This window comes from Esox lucius, chromosome 10 (genome assembly GCF_011004845.1).
Source record: "Esox lucius isolate fEsoLuc1 chromosome 10, fEsoLuc1.pri, whole genome shotgun sequence".
NCBI lineage: Eukaryota > Metazoa > Chordata > Actinopteri > Esociformes > Esocidae > Esox > Esox lucius.
The window spans coordinates 25927789-25933698 of record NC_047578.1 but is presented as its reverse complement, the minus strand read 5'-3'; the positions used below and the strand labels follow the sequence as shown (position 1 = coordinate 25933698).

The 5910-nt window shown below is 40.2% G+C and overlaps 1 non-coding gene across 1 annotated transcript; it reads right to left on the bottom strand.

Moving 5' to 3' along the window:
• Positions 1–597: 597 nt before the first annotated feature.
• Positions 598–4550, bottom strand: LOC105028014. Its single transcript, XR_002197262.3, has 3 exons — positions 4097–4550; positions 3321–3467; positions 598–3125 (listed from the first exon to the last, which is right to left on the bottom strand). It is a non-coding gene; the product is annotated as an uncharacterized LOC105028014 (transcript).
• Positions 4551–5910: the final 1360 nt, after the last annotated feature.

Here is a 5910-nt window from a genome sequence, read left to right as displayed (position 1 = left end):
GACCACCATGGGCCACAAGTAATCAATCATTCATGTTACTTTTTGAGTAGATATATTAAGAGTTTTAGAGAATCAGGGGGTGCATTCTGAGTAACATTTTATAAAGGTTGTCACATCATTATTTTTTCAACAGTTTCAATAAATTGTATTTAATGCTTTGTTACGCTATGAACATACTTCACTTCACATACAACTTATTTCCATCTGGAGATATTGAAGGGAAATACTACACAAATTACAAACCGGCAGAATAGTGTCCTTACCATATCAATAGTATTCGGAGGTTTCACAGGAACATGCTCTGGTTTAGTTTCCCTGTCGGTGTATCCAAATGCTAACATTTTAGCATCACATCCATTTTCAGACTGCTGTTTTAAATGAAAGAATCTGTAATTGATTGTGAAGCTCATCAAAAGCCTGCATAGCTTTTTTAAGCATGTTATGTTAAATTTTTTTTATTGATACCATGACTTGTAGTTCACCCAAATGTAATTTGGGGGAACTATCCCTTTAACGTAACATGTTATCTTATTAATGCTGCCTTGTAAATGTATGAACAAACCACTCAACCAGTTTCAGATTTGGATAGAGGTTTATTCAATCATTATTCAACCTTTTGAGTGCTTACACATCCATTAAATTCAGTAAATATAAAATATTTACAATTACAAATATTATTTTCAAATGTATTTGATATTATCCATCCTATCAGTTTTGTTATATCCAATTTGTAATTATGACCTTGCCTTGTCAACAACTCCACAGCAGGTTCGGGACAGTTACATTTCAAGATGTAAATCTCCAAAGCACACCTTGCCAAGCTGTTTCGCTTTTAATCACACTTTTAAACCAGTGCTGTGCGCTGGAAACCCCATTCCCTTGCCAACTATCACAATTTAGGTCACAGGTGCTCAACCTACCACCAGGAGTCGCTAGAGTTATGAGACACGTTAGCTCCGTCCGATGTTCACAGTGTGGCGCTGAGACAATTTTGTGCCACCCTCTGCCCCATTAACAACTCAGATATATAGATTCAGATCTCCCCAAACACCTTGTTTTATTAGCTAAACGACTTACTCAGATCAGGTAGGGAAACAGGATTGTCCAAGTAACTCTTAAAGACTACTAAAATAATAAATGTTAGTTTTAGCTCCATTAACTTGAAACCCTGGAATACATATTGCCTTTCCTTACCATACCTTTGGTTGACCCCCTGAGCTGCACTAACCTGGAACACACCTCTCATCAGTCATATGCACCTCCCAAACAAATTTCTACATTTCACTATAAGGCATCCCTGTCCATGGCCACGGCAAGATGTTTTGATCAGGGTGTGCCGACAATAGCAGATCATGTGTTGGTGGTATTGCCGTGCATCAGGCTGACAAACATGCCCATTGGTAGTGGTGGTGTGTGTCATGCCTGACAAACAGACAGATGACTTGCGTCCATCAGGAGTGATGTGCGTCAGACTACACGCAGTGATCAAACATCTTGTCACAGGGTGCTGAGGCTGACACAGGGGGTTCCAGTACCTCTATTTTCCACGGCTATGTCAATATAACAGTACATGGTTACAATGATGGCAAATGTGTTTCCTTGCCCTCAGTGACCACTGGCTTCACAGGTAAATGGTTTATCCTCAGTGTAAATTGACTGGAGAACACAGGAGAAATGTCAGCACCAAAGTCTCCCTTCTACATGAAATAGCATAGGTAGTCACATTACCAGGGAAGTAAATTAATTAACTACATACAAAACCTGCAGTCTGTAATGTACTGCAAAAGGAAGGAGCGTGGATTTCAGTGTTTCTTTTGCATTCATAGACATATCATCTAATAGCTACAGTCAGAATACTGGTAGCTACCATTGGTTGTTGCATGCATATGATGATATGTATCAAAAACAACAGCAAAGTCTGATTGTGTCATAAAGTGGTAAAATCAAACTCCAATCAAATTCCAGTAATACTTGTTGTAAATATCAAACCAAACGCCCCAGCCCACAACCGTACATCACAGTGTTCTAGAATATCAGGGAAGTACACTATTGAAGGACAGGCATGCTAGTAATTTTGGGTAGTTGGATTGTTGAAACCACATTGCCACACTGGACCTCTTGGGAGTCTTGGAAGATTCAGCAAAGCAGGACTGCTACTGGATTGCTCCCTTAACCCGAGAATACGCTGTAAATAAAACACAACACTAAGATAGACAATGTTGATGAATAAAGGCCTGCAGCTGGTAAATGAACAGCCAGTGACACTCAATTAAATGGCCAAGTGGTAGCAAAGCTTTGCTATATAGGCAGCGTAGATATTTGTTATATTTTGGTTTGACATATTACGAGTTGGCCTCTTTAGGACTTTTTCTTCACTTTAATCAGTAGTAAAGCCAAACTTCTTAAGAATACCCAAAACATGTCTGAATTTTGTGTTAAGATCAATTAAGATTTTAGGCAATATACACGATATAACTGAGGAGACGTTCCTCCCACTGCCACTATGTAGTATAGAATCTCCCAAGTAGCACACTATTCTGAGAGTGCACTTGTTCTGACCTGAACCCATATGACTCTGGTCAAAGGTATTGCACTATGTGGAAGGAAGACGGCCTATTGGAAAGCAGTCACATTCTCTGGGACACATCGTGCATGATACAGTAATAAGCTACAAAAAGGTCAATATCTTTGATGTGCTTGAATATATCTAAGCAGCATTTATGTGAGACATATTGCTTCAGTTCACACAAAACCTTAAACATGCACTGTTGCTGTGGACAAAGAGACATATCTTTCAATATGTGAGCAAAATAAAGCTTTTGTGATCTGTAGCCGAGCAATGTGAAGAATCATAACATCATGCAAACACTGCTGATGATGTCAGTGTTTCAAACCAAAATATTGTGGTATGTTCTTTACATTGTATGTTTTTGACAGTTCTTTTCCATGTTTTTTCACAGATCTGGGTTGCATTATAGTTCTGGCAGTTTTTGTCATTCCTCCTTCCTGGCTCGGTCGTTAGGAGACGCTCTCTGCAGCACCAGAAGGCCAGAAAATGTAAGAGAAATCCCAACCCACCACAATACAATCTGGGTCTCCCCAAAGATAAGCTGCCCCAAAAAGGCCTGTGGAAAAATGCAAGTATTTCAATTTAGTCCCTTATTTTCATTTACTTCTCTGTATTACTGATTGCACTTACAATAAAATCTTAAGTTAAATCTGTTAAAGATTTATTAATTTAAATAGACAAAGTGCAAGCCATACATTCATGGGTCAGTTGGCCAATATATTATATACATTTTAGACTTATTTGCACTTACGGAAGATACAAAGTTGGAAGCAGTGGTGGTCACAGTGGTTCTGGTGGAGGAGGAAGAGTACCTGAGAGCCTTGGCAAGGAAGGTCCACATCACAGCGTTACATGTGAACAGAAGTCCCCCACACAAGAGCCTCAGAGGAATGTGTAGCTAAAACACACAAACATGTATTTAATATGAATGAAACAGTTTATTTGCACATGTATTCGATCAGATCTTTGAACTACATTTTCCATGGATTTGTTGTCAATTCTAGTCACTTGTAGGGAAAGGGCAATCATAAATGTTAAAAATAGCCTAGACCTTACATAGACTATAAATATATCAGATAACTCATCCGTAAAATCGTGCCAGCACGTGTCCACCATCTTGAAGGTCATTTAATTCCTAGAGTACGGTTTTGACATTTAATGGCTAATTGCCCATATTTTACATCAGAAGCACATGTAATTATAAATAACACATATTTTGATTCAGTTGAACCATTCTGAATGATATGTTAAAGCTGCGCTAGGTCGCACGAGCTGCAATGTCGTTTAAGCACGAGGTAACAGAACGAGCTTGACACGCGGCATACGACAGTCCAACAGAACGAGGTGCCAATGGTGCTGATGCTGAGCTCACGAGATAGAATCAGGAGCCCTAAGTAATCACTGGAAAACCCCAACTTCCCGTGTCGCGGACAAATTGTTCTACTAACACATTGACATATATTATTCAAACCACCAGAATCTCATAATGTGAATAATTTAAGCACTTAAATTGCGGCGATGCCTCACCCAGTCACAAGCGGTAGTTTCATCTGGTTGTCTAAATTTCCGCTGCTCTCCCCATGTTCGTAGCCCCGTCTCACAAACACCTTTTAGGTAATCCGCTCCAAGTGACAGCTTTGCAGAAGAAGATGCGACAGCCCCGAGAAAACCCGCCAGAAGCGCATAGAAAACGCCGGGGAACATGTTGACAACAGAGGCACATATTTTTCTAATCCATCACATATCTACTGCTGGATTAAGTTGAATGTGATGGTAGAATCTGTGGGTAGCCTACTTCCTACCATTAACCGTCCGAAGGCAGACACACCAATCAAAATAATAGTCGGCGAGTTGCAGAACGACGTGGTTGGACAAAAAAACACCACGGCTGTGTAGCATTGTGGGATGAGTAGTTTCAGAGGCAAAATATGCGATAAAAAATATTTCGAATATCATTTGAAAATAATTTATTTTAGAAATATATCTGTCTGTGAGTGACTTCCATTCGTGACTTCCATTCACGTTCTCTCAAGCGCAAAATAATTTATTTTCATAAGTTTTTACAGGAAATGAAATGACCAGCCATCCATTTGGTTTAATATAGTGTTTCCAGATTTCTATTAAATACATACAAATCTGTGTAAAATATATACCAATCAATTGCACTTAAGCATGTAAAAAAGCTGCCTTTCTGTGTGTCACGCCCTCCACATCCACCTCCTTTCAGTCCGTGCCAGGCCCTCTCTCTCTCCTGTTTGTGTCTTTGTCTGTGTGTTTGGGCGCGGCTCCAGGCTCCTGTGATTCAGTTTCACCTGCGGTTCATCTCCTCATAGGCTTTCTGTTAAATACCCTGGTTTGCTTTCCACTCATCACCAGATCATTGTTGTTAGCTACCTGGTAGTTACTTCTCCAGCCGCGCGTTACCTCTTATCTGAATAGTCCAGTTGAGTTATTGTTCCTAGTTACTAGTTGCTGTTACTAATGTTGTTCTTCTCTGTTCAGAGATCCTCCACTCCTGACTACCGCCTTGTTCGCCAGCCTGCCTGCCCGTCAACCTGCCCTGCCCTGCCTACCCCGTAGGACTGGTGTGGGTGTACCCTGCGGTATCTCAGAATGCTGTGGGTATATGCTCATAAAATATTTGAATCTTAGTAGACTACCGACTGACATGCTTACCCTTCTCTAGACGGCTGACGGTTTAGCTCAAACTTTGCATGAGGATGATGTCATCTTTTTTCAAACAGCCTTTTGAGTTTGTGTGGGGTTTTGGAGTTTTTCTTCAATGCAATCTTTACCATAAGTACAATTATAAGTGCACAGAATTGGACATATAGGTGTCTCCTTTGTTAATCAGCTCATTATTAATTCTGAATAGAGTGAATGGTCGATGCTAATGTAATGAATGTGACTGTGGAGTGGCAGGGCTACCCTCAGTTAATCAGCCCACCATTTCTCTCTTTAACACACACACACACACACACACATACACACTAGGCCCAAACCTAATGTGGACAGTGATTAGGCCTTTAGAATAAATATCCCTGTCAGCATGCTGATCAGTTACATCATAAAGGTTCATTACCTAAAACACCAACTCTCCCGTCACATATGACACCCCATCTTTTATGGTGCACTTTATTACATTTCTTGTATTTGGTCAAATATGTTGTTCTAGAGAGCAGAGGGGTGTTTGGGTCATAGCTCCTGTCACAGAGTTGGGATTTAGTTCAAGCATATTGCCATCCTTCAAACTGATGGAGTTGTCACTGATGGAACTGGGATAATACTTGTCCTCATTATGTGCAGACACTATTAATAAACTAGAAGGGAATGTGGTGGGT